The following is a 19,701-nucleotide window of genomic DNA, read 5'->3' as shown; positions in this document are numbered from 1 at the left end:
AATAACCGCGATGATTATTTATTTTTAACAGCTACAGTATCACTCATTATATACCAGAACACCATAGTGCCCATGACGAGCCGACACCGGTCAAGCAAAGCTGATCACACCGCAACCTGGGTGAAGACAACGGCTGGCTGCACGTCAACAGTCGGCTTGTGCGAAGTCTGCTCGCGCGACTCGGCACGGCTGTGACAATTTCCAACACTAAGTTGGACGTCACAATAGTAGATTTCATGAAATTTCCATTGCTGTTATTGAAACAAAATGCAAGTGGCATATCAATAAAACTAATGACGAGGTAGCATGCCACCCCACATGTTTCACCGAAAACAATGTAATACAGCAATGTGCTCAAGCTGACAATAAGCTGTTCAAGCGGTAGCAGTAGAAACCTAAACAATATTTGTCCAGTAACATCATAATATTCACAACGATTTCACAAGTATGATTCTGCAGCAGCATCTACACGGCGGCATTCCATACGACCAGCATCTACACAGCGGCATTCCATACGAGCAGCTTCTACACGGTGGCATTCCATAAGAGCAGCATCTACACGGTGGCATTCCATACAAGCAGCATCTGCACAAAAAACAAATGTAGAATGTAATTTTACAATTAAGAGAAATGATAGATGATAATGAGGAGTAAACATGAGAAAATTCTTGAAAACAGAAGGCAATGTAACAGATTCCACTCACAACAGAGAATTGAACAGTAATGAAGAGTTAAACATGAGAAAAAAATACAATGAGAACGACATATTTCACCGTTAACATTCTAATTCAGCCTGAACCGTTACTGAACAATATGCATGACACACTATAGTGAAACACAAAAGCCAGGTGACAGAAAGAGGAAAAAGAGTTGTATTAGTTCAAACAGTCAAAAGCAGTTGATGTCAAAAGTTTACCAGCAAGACTTCTGAGCAATATTCTGTAGTAGAATCCTAGAGTAACAGCGTCTACACACAAAGAACCAGATATTAGACAATAATTTTGAAATGAAGAGTAAAGGAGACAAGATAATAACCAAGAGCAAACATGAGAAGATCTAGAAAATAAGTTTCCATGTACTCCCTTAGTCCAGAAATACTTATCAGAGAAATGTATAAAAATGGATGAATCTAGAACTAAAATTCATCTAGATACATCAACTTCTCCAATAATTATTTCCGGCAGTAGGGAGTAATATATTTCACTCCATACAAAGAATTGGAGATCAATGAAGAGGTACAGGATGGAAAATTTAGACAATGAGGGTCGTCGTTAACATCATAATTCAAATGGTACCAAAAGCAGTTAATGTGAAAAGATTACCAGTAACAAAGATACTAACTAGAAATACTTTGGATTATCATTCTTTAACAGCATTCGAGGAAGAGGACCTACTGACAAAGAAACAGATATTAGACAGTAGTTTTGAAATGAAGAGTAAAGGAGCAAAGAGAAAACATAAGAAGATTCTAGAAAATAAGTTTATGTGAAAAGATTACCAGCAACAAAGATAGCAACTAGAAAGACTTTGGATTATCATTCTTTAACAGCATTCGAGGAAGAGGACCTACAGACAAAGAAACAGATATTAGATAGTAGTTTTAAAATGAAGAGTAAAGGAGCAAAGAGAAAGCACAAGAAGATTCTAGAAAATAAGTTTATGTGAAAAGATTACCAGTAACAAAGATGGTAACTAGAAATACTTTGGATTATCATTCTTTAACAGCATTCAGGAAGCGAACCTACAGACAAAGAAACAGATATTAGACAGTAGTTTTGAAATGAAGAGTAAAGAAGAGATAATAACAAAGAGCAAACATGAGAAGATTCCAGAAAAAAGGTTCCCATGTACTCCCTCGGTCCAGAAGAAATGGATAAAAATGGATGTATCTATAACTATAATACGTCTAGATACATCCATTTCTCCAAGAAGTATTTCCGGACAGAGGGACTAACATATTTCAGTCCATACAGAGAATTGAAGAGCAAAAAAATTAGACAATGCGAGTCGCAGTATTTTGAAATGAAGAGTAAAGGAGACAAGATAAAAATGAAGAGCAAACATGAGAAGATTCTAGAAATAAAAGCCAATGTAGCATATTTCACTCCAAACAGAGAATTAGACAGAACTGAAGACTTAAACATGAGAAAGTAGTGAACATCATAATACAGCTTGAACATAACAAGATGGTAACAATATGAGGAAGCTACTGAAGCTGTAGCAGTTGAAACACATCAAACCTTACAAGTTCATTTACAAGCAGTTTATGTCAAAAGTTCAATCAAAACAAGCATTAATTACAATAAGATTAGGACTTGGAAGTTTACCATCAATTTAACCTCGGAAGATCATCAAAAACATTGGGACGCGGAGGGCAGTACCACCCCGCCGCCAAGATTTCAGCAATTTTGTCGTCAACACACAGTACAGTCTTAACGAGAATCTTATTGATTTTGTCTGTCTCTTTACCAGAGTAGCCATCAAGATATTTATATAGAGCCCTGAAATATCAAACTAAACCATTAATATAGTGTTAACAAAATTTTCTAGAGAGAGCAGAAGAAACAAGGCACAGATTATAATAATATACACAAAACAACTAAGATCAATGCCTAGCTACTAATTTGTATAATAAATCTTAACTCACAGCTAATTTACAGGACAAGTTAGTTTGTTAAGTGTTAATCATTACTCTAAAACTTCAATGACATTGCGCTATCTACCAATTTATCAAGCAACCATACCTTCCTGCTCCACAAAAGGACATGTATAACACCACTCACAATTAGATCAAACAAGTGCAGGTAATAATTGTAAAGGACATTCCAATTTAGGAATATGTAGAAGATTGCATTAGACGGTGAAAACTCTAGAAAATAAAAGCCCATGTACCTCAAGTTAACACTTCATATGTATACAGTGATGCATACAGATTTAACATGAGATCTCTATAACAGACATTACAACAGTTAATTCTTACCTCTGCCGTAATGGCATCATCATATTATACAGAGAAACTATATCCCGTAGCTTATTCACAATGTGAGCCGGCTGAATTAGAAGACCTTCAGGAATTGTGAAGTAAGCGAGCTCCTACAAGCAATACAATTTTCTAGTTATTACTGTTACAATCTAGACCTGCAATAAGAAGATCACTCAAAATGAAATTACCATCTTATTAACACGATGGGAGTTCTCTAGGCGCCTGTAAATTCTCAGTTGTTGATCATAGTTCTTGTTCTTCTTGGAAAGATTCTCGTTTCCAGGCCTCCAATAAGCCCACTGATAATTCAAAGGAGTTGTTCGGTCATGACATATATGTTCATGCAAACCAATAAATTGCAAAGGTTTAGAGAATAGCACCACAAAAAAAACGTGCAGCCCACTAATAATTCAAGGAAGTGGTTCTGCCATGACATTATGTGCATGCAAACCAATAAATTACAAAGGTGTAGAGAATAGCGCCACTAAAAAACGTGCAGCCCACAGCTAAGTAACAAGGAAATCTAGTGCGGTGTCCATGTACAAAATCCAGTGTTCTAAGCAAGCACATGTCAGAAAATTTAACTAGTTCATTAGCGGCATTGCATTGCCCGCTACACAGGCATATATTAAAGTCGAGGTGCTGATAAGAGGTGTACACTGCACAGACATGCATGAACAGATATAACCGTTTAGAGCCGTTTAGAGCAGATCAAATTGGTACAAAACAGGACAGGTCAAACATCTCTAGATCACAAGAGTACGAGGAAGGGTTCGTCATGAGCAGAGAGAAGGGGAGGAGATGGCAGAGGGCGTCACCTGTGGGGGGGTTGGGGTTGGGGACGGGGGCTGCTTCCTGGGGCGGGCCCTGCTGCACGGCGGCGCCCCTCTGCCCCCCCTGAGCGCGGCCAGGGCCGCCGCGGCCTGCGCGAGCACCATGGAGAACGGCGGCCATTGATAACCTGCGGGGATGAGGTAAGCTTGGCGAGAAGACGCTGGAAACCCAGGAGGGGAAACAGGATTAGAGTCGAACCAGGAGGTCCAACCGGTGGTGGTGGGCGTCTCCTGCGAGCGATCTGTGGCGGTGGGCGTCTCCGGCGAGCGATCTGTGGCGGCGGGCGTCTCCGGCGAGCGATCCGTGGCAGATGGGGGAGATGTGGCGGTGGGAGGAGGATAGACAGAGGGGGCACACCGACACCGGTATATATACCGGCGGCGTGGCGGGCCCACATGTCAGCCTGCCTGGTACCGCGGCCGGCGGGAGGAGGCGCGATGGGGGCCGTTGCAGTTGGAGGAGGCGGGCCCACGCGTCATTGAGCGAGGGTTCGAGCGATGTGGGGCCGCCGCCTCCTTGGCCTGGGGGCGCCGCGCCCTTCCTTTGCTGGTGCATCTTGCTGCGCCGATTCGGTTGGTTCATCGTCGGTCCAAGCCTTGGCTTGGCTTGGCTGCTGTGTGTGGAAGGCTCTGCGTAAGGAAGAAGAAAGAAAGAGGAGGGGAGTGAGGCAGTGAGCAAAACAATGATGGCCATTGAGAGGAGGGGTGGGTGGGTGGGTGCACGCATACCTGTGCCCATTGAGAGAGAGAGAGACGCCTCGGGGCTGAGGAGCCGTCGCCTCTTTCACCTGCATGCAGCAGTAAAGAAAGATGGGTAAATAAATTATAAAGGAAATGGGATGGGGCACGGGGCCCGGGCCCCGGGGTTCACTTTTTACCGCGCGCGGCCCCGTGGTAAATTTAATGATCCAACGGATACCGAGGGGTCCGCGTGGTCTTCACGCCAAGCCCCATCCCTCTGTACACAGAGAGGAGAGGAGAGGGCACGCGCGAGCAGAGTTCCTGAAAAGCCTACACACGCATAGGGTTACTGCAGCAGCTACGATGGAGCCTAGAGGGCATCCAATGCAGCCCGGATCAAATTGAGTAGAGTATCGTACCATATCACCCAGCCCAAGCTGGGTCATGCAATTCAATCTTCTCAACTTGAAAGATTTGCTCGCTGACTGCACCTTCTTGTGCAAGGCCGTCGCTGATCAATCAAAGCCATTTAAACAATAAATTTTGGTTACTAGTCAGGCAACTAAGAGTACAAGAATAACAACTAAGTACTTAGTTGATGGAGTACAAGCACTTATAGCGTGATACTAGTACAAGAACTAGTACAAACACTAAGAGTAAGAGCGCTGAATTACTGAAACCCTAACAAATGCACTCCATCAACTGGCTGAAGCAAAAACTGAAACAATAATACTCCATGCTATTGCTAGCAGAACAAGCGCTACTCACCAGCTGCTTGGCGTGCAGATGCATATTCAGCTACAGCTCCAGCTCCTTGGCGTGCAGATGCATATCTGGAAATGATCCATCTTCCTGAAACATATAATACTCATCAGAACAACTATCATACTACAACAAGATACTGGGACATGGGGGGACACACTAATTTACCACACCTCAGCTTCAGCAACTGATTCACCATCGTCACTTCGTCAGTGCAGACCATGTTCGACACTAGGACATAAATTCAACAAGTGTAACCACAACTCAAGCAATCCTTCAGGAGGCATGTTCTCATCAGAGTACGCTGACCTGAAAAAAATTACTTACAGTTAGTCCTCTAAGCAAATATGAGCTTGGTGGAGTTAAGATAAATATGCAAGAACTAAATTATGTTCAGCAGCTGTAGCCTCTGTACAATTGTGGATATGCCGGCTACCTACAATTGCATAGCAGCAAGGTAGCAGCAGCAGCACCTTTTGGCATATGTTGCTGAAATATTTTGTGCATCCAGTTAATTCCACCAACAACGGGAACACTGAGCAAGCAATGAATGCCTATCCAGCAGCAGTTTTAGGTACTAATAAGTAACAATAGTGAGCTAAATGAGGTACAAAATGAAACACCAGTGGCAAAACAACCACCTTAGCTAGTACGTGAGCATCAACCACACACGCATCATCATACAAGACCTAATATGATATGAATCAGAAGCAAAGCCTCATACAGGACCTCATCAGGCCACCCTAGCTAGTTTGGTTGCTCTCCTGCAACCCACACATGAAAAACAAAGACCCAATTCAGTTAACAGGAAGCAGCAGAGAGGATATAAAATGTAGAGTAGGAGCATTACCACCATCTCTTTGAGCTTGCTTGGGCCGAAAGATTAGAGGTGCTGGTGCATCTGTTCGGTGGCTGCATCTCAGGTTCTCGAATGCCTCCTCCAGGGGTATGTTCTCCTGCAACATGAAGCAGCACGGACTTCAGGATCACAACAGCAAGGATTGAAGAAAGATCAAACTCATTGTCCATACAGCTAATACTTTTCCTTTTTGGCTTTAGCAGCTCAGTTGCACCACTTGAAACAAGGGTATATATAATTAAAAGTAACTCTGTGCATCTATAGCTACTACACTTGCAGCAGCTCCATTGCACCACAAGTGAAAAATAATATAGCAAGACCATCAAGGAAACCACTAACATTTAATAACAGGCCACAACTTTCGACAAAATGATAAACAGTAGTACACCAACCTGCCAAAGTCAATCTTGAGTTACTACTATATATTCTGTTGCTAGGACAAAAATCAAAACTTCCTAGCACTCACTGGATTCAGATTTGAATATGTTTGCTCGGAGTGTACGATCAGTTTAGGATTAATGATCAAGGAAGTTGGCCTTTTCCAAGACCCAACTTGCTCAGATACCATGGAAGGATGTTTGCTCAGAATATATGATCACGGAAGGGGGCCTTTTTTCAAGAGCTAACCTTACTCAGATACCGACAAAGGTAAGAAAAGTAGTCATATTATGCAACCCATGAACAAAGCAAAGTTACATGGTTTACACTTCAAGCAGGAAAGGATGCACGTGAAAGGTCATTGTGGATCCATGTTCAATTCAGATTTTTGCATGCTTGCTCAGAATATATGATCAGTTTAGGATGTTAATCAAGGAAGGAGGCCTTTTCAAGAGCAACCATACTCAGATACCGTCCTTGTGATTCATCACAGCAAGCATACAAAAATGTATGGAAACTAGTCATACTCATGCTACCCGTGAAACCCAGTGAAGTACATGGTTTACAATTCAAGCAATAAAGGATGATGCAACAGAAGATCAAAAGACATTGTACAAACGATATCAGCATGTTGACGAAACATGCTCCAAGTACAGCCAAACATTAAGGTCTATAAAAGAATACTATATACTGCATTGGATATCGATCTTCCTTTCTCATGTCACATAAGCAAGCATGAGGGAACTCATGGGGTATCCGATTAATAAAATTGTAGAACGAATCTGAGATAGGAATATTTCTCACACATCTTCCAGAATTTGAGCCATATTAATTAGCTCACCAATGCTACAACTCTGACTTACCACACAGACTATAAATGTCTGTATCAGCAATAATATATCTGAGTTAAAATCATTGGTGCGAACATGGTAGATAAATGTTGCACCGATACTTCCGCAAAAATAAAATAAAATAATGTTGCAATGATACTTAAGGGCAAGTTAACCTTCCCCGCGCAGGCCCTCTCCTGCCGCACCCCTCTCACACCCTCAGGGACAGCCACCTATTAGCGTCAGTTGGGAGTAGAGACAGTTTTCTACTTGTCTCTGTTATCAGTCACACTAACGGGGTAGTTACTGAGAGAAGTAGCATCCATTATTCTACATCTGCCTCTATTAGTTATTGCTTAAAAGTACTCCCTCCGTCCCAAAATATAAGAATGTTTTTGACACTAGTGTAGTGTCAAAAACGTTCTTATATTATGGGACGGAGGGAGTAGTTAGTTGTATATTGCCAAATCAGCGTTTTACTGAGAAAAGGTAAATCCCTGAATTAGGGTAGGGGCGATAACTGTCGACGTATCTGCACCAGAGCAGCGTATAAATCACAAGAACAGATATCAAAGAATGGCAATGGACAACTAAACTACCACTTAGAGGTAGGTGGTACACATTGATCACTGATACTGCTCAATTCCTACAGATCGACAGGAAACTCAGTACTACCAAAACAATCGCTTCTGGTTTGATCGGATTAGGTCTTAGCCCTCCCTACCTAAACAAACCCTAATGGAGGTCCAACTCCTAGAGGAAATTCACCAGCAGCACAATGCACTAGCTGACAGCCATGCAATATGAAACGACTTTGATACACAAGCAATTGACATACCTATCAAGCAGTTGCCAGCGGTTTCTGATATGTTTATCCACATCATCAATCTCCTTTTCCAATTCCCGAAGCGTAGCATCAACCTAAAACAGAGCAAAAATATATGTCAACAAATAACCCATAAATTATTCAATAGCAATGTATGGATGACCAACATCAATGGTAGCTCCACCAAAGAAATCTCTCCAACTAACAGACTTGGGGGAAGGCAAATGTAGGCATAGAGATCAGTGATAAAGCCACAGGCTGTAACTTTGTTAACAAGAGCAACCAAGACCCTTATACTTCTAATGCTGACATGCTATACTTCAATCGTTCTTTTTTTAGGCTAAAGAGAGAATTTGCTGCATTAAGAAAGAATTGTCACAATCATTTTGACATAAAGAACACAAGGAGGAGCTTGTGCCAGTGACCAAGCATAAGTGCCTAGAGCTAACTTGTGAGTAACTCTCAATCGTATACTTGAATGTAAACTACCACAGTACCTTGTAGTATAACTCTTTTGATGCTAGTTCAGCATTTTATTCCAAATGAACACGCAATATAAAGGTGGAAATGCAATCAAGCAGGTGTCAACAGTATATGCAGGCCAGGACCGAGTGAAAGTTAAGACTAATTCAGGATGCAGTTTATGATGAAGAGATCCATTCATACAGTCTAATTTAGGATGCGGTTTATGATGAAGAAATCCATTTGTTCTGTTTAGTATCTCCAACTAACAACGGAATGATACTAAAGTAGGTCTAGTAAACTACTAGGCCAAAAACTGGTACCACGTACTGCCACCGGGTTACAGGAAAAACTGGTATAAGGCCGAATACAAGGCCAATTAACCCATGTACTCACTACAAAGTAGAAACCCATGGGTAACAGTTACCTTGTATCACAACAGCAGGCGATCAAACGATACTTATTTCTACAAATGTTGAGAAAACTATTTAAGATGTTCAATTAAGTACTACTCAGACTCCTCTGTGTCTTCTCTTTCAAGCATGGAGTTATATAGTTTTATCTGCATTCCTCAACACTTAAGTACTACTCAGACTCCACAGTAAAACAGTTCATACATGCAACAAACAAACAAAAAATGCTGTATGGTAATTGTCCCTCTGACCCCACTTCAAAAATTCACATCGTACCTCCTTGTTGACAAGGCTCAGGAACTCTTGATGCTCCTTGCTAACAGACTGCAATGTAAGTAATTATGGCACTATCACTAAGAGTCCGCGAAGTAACGACAGAAAATACAGATGGACTAGGATCATACCGATGAAGATGCCAGCACAGCCAATGCTCGACTGATATTACAGAGCTGCTCCTGGTCAAGTGTGTCATGCCGTTTTGCTTCTATCATTTCTTCTTCCCTAGCAGTAGGGCCAGTCATTTCCTTTAAAGCCAAATCTTCTTCAGCAGCCCCCTGTTCTGTGAGATTTGCTTTTTCTTCCTTCTTTTGTTTTGCCTTCTCTTCTTTCTCTTTCTTCTTCTCTCCTCCTGAATAGTTTCATTCAAAGCATTAAAATAACTGATTACATGTTCAGTAACAGCATTACGCTAAGTTAAAATAAACAGGTAACAGCTGAGTGTTAGAAGCAATACAGCACTATGCCAAAACTAACATACTTGGGTAAGAACCTTATGCTAAAACAATTGGTTAACAGTTCAATGTTAGCAGCACCATGCAGGCTTCCCCACCGCCGTATTACACAAAGCTGGTCGGGCGGTGCTTTAATGCTATAAACTGCTCCATTTTGTTTAATGCTATAATTGGTTAACAGTTCAATGTTAGCAGCACCACGCATATTTTTTAACGCTATAAACTCCTCCATTTTGTTTAACATATCTGAATTTTCTATTAGATGAGTTGCTTGAAAACAGGTCATTTGGCTACACTGTCTGAGAAACTAGTAATGATGCTAAACGAGCATAATTATAGACTTATCAGCAGAAATTAAGTGCTTCTCTTAAATCAGTAGAATTTGGATCATCACAATCCTACACAACTAACGTTAGATCAGCATATAAACAGGCTCTCAAAACCTTTGGTTCATCCAGACATTCTCACACCTATGTATAAAAAAAACAATACAATCTACGTATGTGTTACACACCTTGATAAGTTCTTCCTGCATCTCAAGGAATTTCAGTTTTCTCCTCCTCTCAGAAACCGAATCTTCAGATGGCAATACTGTCCCAATTGTATCCACAACTTCATCTGGCAAAGAAGACACTGTTGCTACAACAGCATCCATGGGTTTCATTCTCCCAGCCAGGGTAAAAGCTCTGACAGCATTAGCAAAGATGAGTAAGCACGCAAGCCCAAACAGATCTGTTCTAGCCAATAGCCAGTGGGAAATACATTAACCAAATTTACCTTGAAAGTATGAGAAGAGAAGATGGCACAACAGCATGATTAAGCGATGGATCCAACCAGTCTCGTAGCTGGGCAGAAAATAAAATTGCAAGGAATTAATACCAAAGTTTAATATCCATTTACAAGGTAGCAGTTTAAAAAATTGAACACAAAGAAGTTGTGGTGAAAGGCAGTGCAATCCAACTTCAGATATGCTTAATTTCTAAGTGGAAGCTGAGGCAATGGATGCTGTTTTCCTTCAACAGTGCGTCAGGATAAAATGTAAAATGAACCGGCTGATGAATTCATATCTGTATATGTCTGCTCAGAATAATATATGATCAGTTTAAAGTGTACAATCAAGGAAGGAGTCCTCTTCAAGAGGCAACTTACTCAGATACCGGCCTTGTGATTCATCACAGCACTGCATACAGAAGGTCGCCGGAGTAGAGCCGCCAGATCTGGACCGGCCTGACGCCGTTGGCCTTCGGGGTAGCCAGCTGAAACGGGAGATCAGGTCGACCGGCTGGAGAGGGACGAAAGATCCCGTTTTTTGAGCCGCTGTTGGCGCCGGCGCCGGCCCGGGGGAGGGGGCAAATCTGGATCCGCGGTTTGGGGACGGGAAGGGGGGAAGGTGGAAGCGGAGGCGGGTAGGCAGGGAAGTGGGGAAGGGCTAGGCATGCGGCGGGGAGGAAGGCCGGAGACGCCGGGTCGCCGGCGCCGAGGGGGGAAAGTTTGGATCCTCGACTCGGGGGTGGCAAGGCAAAGTCTCCAGGGCATGAGAAAGCGGTGGCGGGGGGCGAGGAGGTGGGAGGGGATAGGTGTGGCGGCGAGGAAGGAGCCGCCGGGGCGCCGGCGACGGCGGGGACGGGGGAGAGGCACGGGACGGGAGATCGCATCTGGGGCGTGCGATGGAAGAGGGAACGGTTGGTTCGTGGTCGCCTGGTGCTCTTTGGATGCGAGCTTTTTTTTTTAGAAATCTTTGGAGTTGGGCGGCCGAAGCACGACGGCCCTTGTCGACCCGGCCCAACCCGGCCCGAACCCAATCACTAGTTCTCACCAATCCCGATGCAATGAGAGTACTAGTAGACTGCCCGTGCGTTGCCACGGGCCAACGAATAAATTTGTAAACAATGCTCAAGTTACCCTCCCCAAACGAACACATTGCACGCAATGTTCAACCAAAACACAAATGCAAGTATCTTCTCTCTGTTCCAACAAATGCCATGCACCCCATCTAGCCTCTCTTTTCTGTTGAACTTCTCCCTAGCACTCTTTGTCCATACATCAACCATACTCTCAATTTACTGCCCCTTGATTCTTTATGTGGCTTCTATGTCATTGTTTTGTTGTCTCGCTTTACTACATATGTTAAAAATATGGCATATACAAGGCTCCTTACCTTAGTAGAAATAGTAAGAAAATGTGGCATATGAATATGAAAACATTCTTTCCACCACGAGTTCATTCACAAACTAATAATGTTTTGTTTATCTCTGGGCTCTGCTTCCATCTCCGCCTAAGATGCATATCTCCGTCACTTTATCTCACTAATACATTTTTTCCTACGGACCTCAAACATACATACAAGAATCACACTACAAGGTTGTGTCATTGTCATTCCATCTCTTCTTTCACTTCGACACTTTTGGTCATTGCAACACCAGCGTGCGCCGTCTTCACACTGCTCCAAATCTGCCCATATTTTCATCCGGCTCCAAATACGCCCATTTTTTCTCTAAGTCAGTCATGTCGTATGAAATTTGTACTTTCAGCCTCATAGTTTCATTGTTTGGAATGAGGAGGGATTTCATAGTTCACTTCTCTGAAAGAGAACACAACACATATTGATACAGATTAGTGATGAACAAAAAATTGCTTCCATAGATGTAAATTACTTCTGTACAAAAATATATTTTGTTTCAAATGTTGACACTCCTTGCTTTTTTTTATAGAAAGACACTCCTTGCTTTTGGAAGGTTTTTTCACTTCCTTTTTTTGGATGGTCGTCTACATTTATTAGTTCTCGACTTGAACATGAATTGACTGGTGTTTTGAAATTTTAATGATTTACCGTGAAGTTGTGATGCTGCGGCCGTCACGCGTGACGGTATGGGGTGTTTGTGGCGGTGGTGGGCTCTGAGTGACTTGATGATGGTGTCGCGGCAAGAGGACTGAGCAAACAGAGACCTGCACGTGCAGCGGCGTGGGAACTGAAGCCATAAAAGAATTTGTAAACTGCAGTAAGTAGAGTAGTAGACAAATTACCATCGGTCTTGTTATGCAAGCATGAGATGATGGATTTTGCATAGATCGTGCGTTGTCTGAAGCTAACTCTTCAAATATAAACTATATACTTGCACATGAACCTGCTTGTTCTGGTCCTCAGGTTAATAGAAATCTAAGAAGTGGTCAGCGGCAATCGACAATTCTGAGCGAATAACCTACAGTTACTTTTAGGTGGACATCAGAATTTTAACATTGATGATTTGGTCCATACGAGTAAAAATAGGTGGTAGTGTATCACGTTCATACCTTGATGCTCTCGTAACTAAGATACATAGATAGGTAAGTCTGTATGGCGTACCTCAAGCCTGTATCACATTCGGACCTCCATGGACGACCTCGAGGGATGGCGGCCCACCGGTGCGGCTGCGGATCTGGGCGCTGCCTCCCCTTGCCGCCGGATCCCTTCCATTCCCTTCCCTCCCTTGGGAGAGGGAGAGAAGGTGAGGGGGAGGAGGAGGCCGCCGGCGGTGTCGCCATGGCTGGGCAGGGCTCCTCGCGCCTGCCTGCTAGGTCGTTGTGGCATCGGGTGGGCTAGGGTTTCGCCCGAGCTGCTAGAGGGACGGGTTGACGGAGAGGGCGGGGTAGAGGGAGGTCGCTGGCGTGGATGGGGAGAGGAGGCCGCCGGCGAGGCATGTCACCGGGGAAGATGGGATCGGCGGCGGCGGCGGCGTTCAGTCCCTAGGAAACAGATCGAGAGAGGAGTCATGGAGGCCTCATTCCTCTGATTTCGTTTTGTGGGACAGGGCTCAGTTGGTTTTGGTTGGTTTTTTTGGAACTGTGGGGTGGGAGGGAGAACGAAAAAAACATGATAGATAGGACGAAAATTAACCGACGAAGACTACCAACTGAGACATTAACAAAGGCCTTTTAATTTTTCGGTTATGCATTTTTGCATTTGTGCTCAAAATCAATGTCTTCTCATGCTAGACCCTGTATTATATTTCCCCTTGTCGTTTCCAGGTTCACACAAAACTCTTCACAAAAATAGGTAAAGATATCCATCTGTTGAACCAACATCACCTTGATTCAGAAGAGATCAATTGTCTCCTTACGGACGAGTCATTTTTTCTCCCCATCAGAAGTGTGCTTCATTTCACTCATACCACCACTTCCGGTACTGTGCACCAACTTGCATAAACTTCCAGTACTGAAATAGTACTATTCAGCTATCTTACCATGCGACTTCAATAATCAGTAACAATTTCCAATCGAAGTTCCCAGTTTAAAAAGTAGAGTGGTCTACTTCATCATGCTCTCGCTGGGTGGATTTCGTCTTCCATTATATAAACTTTATTTATCATGCACTCTTTCTGATAGATTTGGTTGCATAAGTCTAAAATAGCATCAGATTAAATCAAACAGCATTATACATAACAAGCTGCAGTTCTACACAATCTGCTTACCTCTATAGGTGCGCGATATCCCGGACGTCATACTGGCCACCCTTAGATGGAGCCACCTCGTCATCGACCGCTCCTGCATCCCTCACCCTGTCAAATCCAGTTGCGGCATACTCGGAACCGCTCCTGCATCCCTCACCCTGTCAAATCCAGTTGCGGCATACTCGGAATTCAAGAACGCCCGCACGGCGTTAGTGAAATAGATTAGTAGATTCTCGCCAAACGTAGCGCCTTCCAGTAGTCCCTGTGGTCATTACGAAGGATCAACGTCCCTGCCCCTATTCCACTTTCAATATGATGCATCCAAATTATGTTTATAATAATTCCTCGCAGGTTTCAGTTGCATAATCAACAATTTGATTAGGCGAGCCAATTAATGAACCAGAGAAGGATTTTTATTGTTACCTTTGGCTTTAAGTCATATATGTTTCTGCAGTGCTGTTTTTTCTTTAGGCAGCTTCCAAAACAAGTGATAATGTTTTTTTTTGGGCCTGCTTCGGAAATGGGTTTGGCCATCTGTTCGACAGGTTTTACATCCAACCATAGGAGTGTATTCACCATCTCCATTGGCATGAACGTAACTTATGAATCAGACAAGATAGAAAACAAACTTTAATGGTAAAGATAAAACGAAGGAAAAAACAATCCAAGTAATTAGATTAGTATAAAGAAATACATTCGAGTTATTTCATCAATTCAATAAGCACATTAGTAGGACATTATAATCATGGTCGCTTTCTTTTTTATGCTATAGATACACATACAGGAAATTTTGCAACAATAAACAACAAGATGATTTTTAGCTCACCTTCTCGTTCTATGGTCGCTTTATCGTGAGATCATCGAAAGTGAAATTAGCCTACAAAAATGACATTACATGTTGAACACACGACAAAAACACAAGTTGAACACATCGGCTTTTGAGATCCTTGGCAGATGCCATTAGGTTGAGAAATATGATGTTATGAACAAGGCATGAAGTGAATTGTGTGTTGGCCCACATTTGCAGGAGTAAGCTGGCTCAAGGATGAGTTTTTGCCTTTAGTAAACAGGGAGTTGTTCATGTAGAAGCTGTAGGAATAAACTTTAGCATTAGTTACTGAATAGCAAACAAAATTGTGTAATGTACTGCAAACTTTCGCGCGCCGCCTCGCTGCCACACCTTCCCCTCGACCTCCGCCCACTGCTGTTGCTGGCCGCCGCCTGGCCATCCCTCTAAGCCCCGCCGCACCAATGGAGAACTTGAAAAACAATTTCCCATTAAGACATGAAATGCCTCAGAAATGATTAAAAGACATGCTACCCATCTTTATAGCAAGTTTTCACCTAGACCATCATTTTAAGTTTTTAACATGGTCACACTAAGTATTTTGTTCATCTGACACCATTATGGTAATCACCATGCAAATTATCTCTAACAAAATAAGATGAGCTGCTACATGCACTTGCATGCGACCCATCATGATATTAACATGACTTTTCACATGGCATATGATGCCTGATATATATTAAACATTAGAATGCCACCAGCATACTAAATTCCAGAAGTTACATACAGCTGATTTCTCTTTTTTTTTCTCAAGATAACATTCTTCTAAAGATCCAAGAAAAGTACACAACTATCAAGAACCATGATCAATGTATGATCTCACACAGTGCTTACCTAGGAAATGCAAAGGTCAGATAGCAAAGAAACAGAAATTAAGAGTCTTAGGCTGGTATCATGAACTATTTTCACTTATATCAAGACATCAAACATATATGTATGTATATGATTTCCATTTAGGAAGGACATTGAGAACCCAGGCACCCGCCCATTTGCTGCCAAAATATATGCATGGCACATACCAAAACTCAGGTGCCGAAATATGATGGTGTAACAGCTGACCAAATCTTGGTAATCTTAATACCTTCAGGAAAAAACCATCTATTGGGTTTCCTCGAGGACCCCTAGCAACATCTGTAGCCATCTATTGAGTTTCCTCGAGGACCCCTAGCAAGAATCAGTGCATGATTGTTGGCCACTAAGAAATTAGGTACGCAACATTCAAGTAGAGACTGAAAAGTATCAAAACACCCAGCAGAAGACATGCAACCTTCACCTGCGAGGGCACCTTGCGTGCTAGCTAGACTTACTTCAGAAAAGGTAATGGTTTCAAGAATCGAGTGAATGAATCGTCCAAGGCTGAGAGCATTCTTTTTGCTGCGGCATCTGAAATAAAATGTGGGACAAGAAAATTTGATAAGATGGCATAAGAACTGTAAAAACACGACATCTCTCAGTTCTGTACGGATTGATGCTTTATACTATATCTAAGTGGTTCATTGTGTTTCTAACAGAATTCAGATTCAACCAAAGCAAATACAATACATATAACTGCATTTGATCCAATTATCAAATTCAATCGTATTTTCTAAAATATGAAGACTTGCAAAAGTGTGAGCCGTTGAGGCAGCTGATAAACTATATGATTCGTTATTGGAAAATTTTAGTGAGTTCTTGTATGAATCACTGTGATTCTACCTACCTTTCTATTAGTAATGTAATTTCCACGATCCGTTGAACTCACACCTCATGTAGACATTAGGGTCGAGGAACGTGTAGAAACGAAATCCCACAACAACAATACAATCATGTGCCTTTTTAATTCCTACAACAACTATCCAATTTGCAAGAGAATAGTTTCTCCTCAGCACACAACTCCTGCATAATAAGAGAAACATATTTATCAATCTTGAAGTCGATGACCCGCAGCAAATTAGTGGCAGCAGTGTCAATGAGCTTCGGTCAAGGAATATATTTCTATATACTTGAAGCAAAGAAAATAGATAAATTCAGTATAAGGAGTTTACCTATCACCTCATTAATTCCTCAACTTCTTTGGCGCTAAATGCACATGTTTTAGCCAACAAGTGTTGTGAGGTGAATGTGTTGAGATCAACAAGTTTTAGTGCCATAGATAACCGTTAATGGCCAACAGTCTGGTGCAAAAACAACCAACAAAATTTTCAGATCATACTTTTATATAGAAATTACTAAGTGGACTATTACTATGTACTACAGTGTATTGTGAACAAGTGTTCAGATCATTTTACCTTTAAGGCTGATGTAATCTGCTCTAATCTGTTGTACACTCTGATAGTTTTGAATATACTTCAGGTAAGCGTAAGCCCGCCGTAGTTCTCTATCAAGCAAAAAACAGTGTATTGGCAATGGAATATTAAGAAAACTGTAAAGTAAAACACGCGACACTGAAGAAATCAATCTTTAAGAAAAAATAGTACCTTAGTCAACACAGCTATCACTAAAAGTAGTTCCCAAGTATAAGTGATGGCCAAACCTCATTTATTTCCAACGGGCCATCGTATTGACAAGTAGCGGAAATATAAATCAAGTCGCTGCTGACTCTGTATGGAGAAAATATCAGATATAGCCTGCACATATGGATTTGGAGTGTCCCATATTAAGTGCAAGTGCCATTTTCTGAAGGACACTTTGCAGAATAGAAGATTTCAATACTATGGGAATATTGTATTGCATAACTGGCCATTTAATTATTCGGAAATCCATAATTCTAGAAGCACAACAGATCAACATTTCGTATGAGGATTTGACATGTATAGTCTTCACACCCTTTCCCTGAGTACAGATGACACCAAAACCTCCGTTACTTGTTAAGCACCTCAAAGGAGTTGACTGAACCTGCAAACGAAATAGTATTAATCATGTATGAATTTTACAGTATACTTCTATATTACCACAGGGAGGTAAAAGTGCAGTTTTTTATTTAGTTATGTACAAATTTAGCAAAGCTTACAACTGATCCAGTTCAATCAAGTTGCCATTTGCAACTAAAGTATAGAGGCTATAGAAAATACATCTGTAGCATGTAATTCTCAGGAAGTGCTTAAAGATGCAATATCAAAATTTAATCTAATGAGTGTGCTGATCTTTGAACATGAAAAGGACAAGAATAGAAGGCCATGACATGCATATTTGTCTACATGAAACTGCTATTGCATAGATATATATGAAACAACAACTTCATACCAATGAACTAAAAGAGAAATCTCTTCAAATAGGCTGTGGACAACGTGAGTAAATATAGTCCATTATATCTACTAAAATCCCAATGGAGGGAATGTCTGGTGAGCTTGCTGACAGATATAGGCAACATGAATAAATATGGTCCATTGTATCTAGGATCCTAAATCTTTTTTTAGTTGGCCAACACAAACAATATGAAAAATCAACAGAAAAAATGCAAATAGAAAAAAAAGGTGCAAACCTTACACGGTGAATGGATTGTGTACCCAGCGACCCAGCCACAAACATCGACGCAGATGAACCTCGTCCAAAGTCTTGTACATTGTTCTAAAAAAGTCTTGTACATTATCCGACAGTACCATCATGATTGGAACACCCATGCATCAATGAAACGCCAGCCGGCGAGCCTCCTATCCCCCGCTGAGTCGACTGCATCATCACCATGATCCAGCATGGAACCGCTGTGCCCGTTGCATTCATTATACCCGTAGCCACGCACGGGATCTTAACAGATGTATGTACCATGGTTAATGGCTGTATCAACATGCAAATTCACATAATGAAGGCGGATGGAAACATGTGTCTGCGTGCAAGTACCTAGCGCCGCTCTGACTGGGATTAATGGTTGTATCAACATGCAAATTCACATACCTAGCTCTCTCTGACTGGGGTTTGAACCGCCTTGCCCTGGGGACTGGGGTACGAACCGCCCTGGCCTGGGGATTGGCGCAGACCTCCAGGTCCGGAATGAAGGTGGCGGCGACACCTCTCGGACCTCGACGGCGGCGACTACGGACCTCGGCGGTGGGGATTGTGGACCACGACGGCGGCGACCTAGAGCACCGCAATGAAGGCGTCGGTGGCTCCCGTAGGGCCTCAGCGGCGTCGAAGAGATCCGCAATGGCGGCTGGGGCGTGGTTCCCCTCAACACAGCGAATAGATCGAGGGGAGCATTATTCCCATCGGCGTTTGAGGCGGGCTCGTTCGTCCGATGGAGGGCGGCGGCTTCGATGTGCGGGGCGACGGCGAAGGGATGGATCGGCGGCGGAGGGATGGAACGGCGGGCGGCGAAGGGATGAACTGGCGGTGGCGAAGGGATGGATCTGGGGCGAGGGGATGGAGGGTGGCGTCTCACGACCTGCTGTGCGAGTCGTGGGGCGCTCGAGGGCAGGAGGGCTCACTCGTACGCACAATCGATCCTGTGGCCGGGACCTCGTTCCTCTGATTTCGTTTCGTGGGACGGGGCCAGTTGGTTTTGATTGGTTTTTTGGAACCGTAAGGTGGGATCTAGGATGAAAAAAACCCATCTTTAATAGAATAAAAATTGACCGACGGAGACTATCAACTGCTTCATTAGAAGTAGAGATAAGGGTTAGGGGTGAATTCGAAACAATGTGTTATGGACAAATATAGGTCCCGTTCGGTGTGCAGGAATTTTCATGGGTCTGAT

General features: G+C 42.6%; 2 long non-coding RNA genes, 1 other non-coding gene and 1 pseudogene across 45 annotated transcripts; all 4 read right to left on the bottom strand.

Moving 5' to 3' along the window:
- Positions 1-285: 285 nt before the first annotated feature.
- On the bottom strand, positions 286-11,472 carry LOC125521296. 11 transcript variants are annotated; one of them, XR_007289152.1, is made up of 24 exons: positions 10,908-11,472; positions 10,536-10,603; positions 10,273-10,444; positions 9,432-9,655; positions 9,304-9,351; positions 8,165-8,247; positions 6,110-6,215; positions 5,901-6,023; positions 5,700-5,813; positions 5,433-5,568; positions 5,266-5,349; positions 4,917-5,008; positions 4,695-4,827; positions 4,546-4,604; positions 4,016-4,446; positions 3,802-3,944; positions 3,172-3,282; positions 2,981-3,093; positions 2,328-2,501; positions 1,675-1,741; positions 1,499-1,566; positions 1,323-1,393; positions 917-967; positions 286-585 (listed from the first exon to the last, which is right to left on the bottom strand). It is a non-coding gene; the product is annotated as an uncharacterized LOC125521296 (long non-coding RNA). The 11 variants fall into 11 exon arrangements; XR_007289153.1 differs by having other exon boundaries at positions 5,733-5,813; positions 10,908-11,471; XR_007289154.1 differs by having other exon boundaries at positions 5,700-5,748; positions 10,908-11,471.
- On the bottom strand, positions 6,890-6,995 carry LOC125526098. The gene has a single exon (XR_007291561.1). It is a non-coding gene; the product is annotated as a small nucleolar RNA Z118/Z121/Z120 (small nucleolar RNA).
- On the bottom strand, positions 10,833-10,947 carry LOC125526099 (annotated as a pseudogene).
- Positions 11,473-11,947: 475 nt separating the features above from the next.
- On the bottom strand, positions 11,948-19,474 carry LOC125521297. 33 transcript variants are annotated; one of them, XR_007289183.1, is made up of 10 exons: positions 18,903-19,474; positions 18,493-18,785; positions 17,489-17,906; positions 17,300-17,388; positions 17,057-17,185; positions 16,732-16,907; positions 16,114-16,415; positions 15,366-15,444; positions 12,589-15,274; positions 11,948-12,339 (listed from the first exon to the last, which is right to left on the bottom strand). It is a non-coding gene; the product is annotated as an uncharacterized LOC125521297 (long non-coding RNA). The 33 variants fall into 33 exon arrangements; XR_007289186.1 differs by having other exon boundaries at positions 12,589-15,444; positions 16,114-16,196; positions 16,300-16,415; XR_007289187.1 differs by having other exon boundaries at positions 12,589-15,444; positions 16,114-16,196; positions 16,306-16,415.
- Positions 19,475-19,701: the final 227 nt, after the last annotated feature.

The sequence above is a fragment of the Triticum urartu genome, chromosome 7 (assembly GCF_003073215.2).
Source record: "Triticum urartu cultivar G1812 chromosome 7, Tu2.1, whole genome shotgun sequence".
In the NCBI taxonomy this organism is placed as follows: domain Eukaryota; kingdom Viridiplantae; phylum Streptophyta; class Magnoliopsida; order Poales; family Poaceae; genus Triticum; species Triticum urartu.
The sequence above is the reverse complement of the archived record's forward strand: the minus strand, read 5'-3'. Positions and strand labels throughout refer to the sequence as shown.